The sequence below is a fragment of the Physeter macrocephalus genome, chromosome 16, assembly GCF_002837175.3.
Source record: "Physeter macrocephalus isolate SW-GA chromosome 16, ASM283717v5, whole genome shotgun sequence".
Classification (NCBI taxonomy): domain Eukaryota; kingdom Metazoa; phylum Chordata; class Mammalia; order Artiodactyla; family Physeteridae; genus Physeter; species Physeter macrocephalus.
The window spans coordinates 82,715,693-82,717,586 of record NC_041229.1 but is presented as its reverse complement, the minus strand read 5'-3'; positions in this window follow the sequence as shown (position 1 = coordinate 82,717,586).

Genomic DNA, 1,894 nt, shown 5'->3' with positions numbered 1-1,894 from the left:
TGAGAGATTAAACATTATGATTTTAGTTGAAAGTCCCTGTCTGCCTCTTTTGATCCCATTCCCTTTTTTTCCTTTTCAGAGGTAACCGCTATTACGAAATCACTCTTTGGTGCAGGCCAAGGGAATGATTTTTTTTTTTTATAACTAAGACTATAAGCAGCCCTCAATTTTTGAAGAGTTTGAAGTTATGTGAAACTTAATTTCTTGGGACAGAAGAAGAATCATATTCTGATTCAAGCGTTCCAGAGGTGAGGAAGCAAAAAACCCCTGTGCCTCCTTGTATGCTTCCCGTCCTCATTCCTCAGAACTGGTCGTGTTCAGTGGTCTCCTAGTAACAACAGTTTGGCTACTCCCGTTCAGGTGCCCTTCTAGATAGATCTGTGAAGTTTCTAACTACTAGCATTTAATTAGCATCGATTGCTCCTCTTTACTCTTTCAACCAGGGAAAAGCAGAATGAGAATCTGACTTTTGCTCACTCGATGGGTTTGGGTACATCACTTAACCTCCTTAAGACTAAGAGAGAGTTTCCTTATCTCTTGTGGGAACGGTGACTTTTGCCTTCTATACCTATTGAAAGTATTAATTCTTATACATAGTTAGTGCACTTAAGCCTCCTCCGTTTGTATGTTGTGTTTCTCTGATGGGGGGCATCTGGTTATATAAGTGCCTTATTTGGATTTTTAGATTTTTTTAGAAATGAATAGTTGTCCCAACACCTGAGAATTTTAAGCTTCTCAGAGTTGGGCAGATGCTAGATTATATCTTTGCCCAGGTTATTTACCTCCCTCTATCCATCTTCACTGCATCCTTACCAGCGGGTTTCAGGGCAGCAATATTCCCAGCTCCAAGCAATGAATCACGACTCGGCTGATCTAGTCCTGATAATCCTGTTTTACTCTTTGCCAGATGTTAGCTTTCTCACCTTCCCTTGCAACTGGGTATTGCTGTATAACCCAGTTTGGACCAATAAGACATGTAATAAAGTATTATTGGAGGAGTTGTGTGGAGGTTTCTGATAAGAGGGAACCCGAGTCCTTCATGATCTCACTGAGCACCTGAGCCACCCTACCATCACTAACTCCAGACTTCTTGTTATTGAGCAGAGATTCTTCCTCAGAGTGTCTATATTAGTTTTCTATTGCTACTATAACAAAAAAACTATAAAATCAGAGGCTTAAACAACACACATTTACTTATTATCTTACTGTTCTGGAGGTCAGAATCTAAAATGGATCTTGCTGGGCTAAAATCAAGGTGTTGGCAAGACTGTGTTCCTCTCTGGAGGCTCTAGGGAAGAATGTTCCCTTGCTTTCTCCTGCTTCCAGAAGCCACCCACATTCTTTGACTAGTGGTCCCCTTCCTCCATCTTCAATAAGCCAATGATGTTCATCTCTCTGTGCCTTTTTTTCGTGGTCACATCTTTCTCTGACACTCTTTGGCTTTCCTTTTCTACTTTTAAGGACCCTTGTGATTACATTGGACATTCTTGGCTAGTCCAGGATAATCTCCTCATCTCGAGGTCAACTGATTTGCAATCTTAATTTCAATTGCAACCTAATTCCCCTTTGACATGTAACATAATTTATTCATAGGCTCTACAGATTAAAATGCGGACATCTTTCTGATTATATTTTAATAAAACTTAAAGAAGCAAAGTAAACTACTTTTCCAAATTGCTGCTCACCTGTACCCATTTGGATATTCCACAGGTGTTTCAAACATCTCAAACTGAATCCGTCCATTTCCCGACAGGCCTACTGGTTTACCGGCTGTTTTTCTATCTCATCCAGTGCCATAGTCAAACACCGAAGGCACAGTTGGAAATGTAGGATATTTTCATAATTCTTCCTACTCAGAAAATGTTACCAATTTTTTCCTTAAACACCTTGAAAT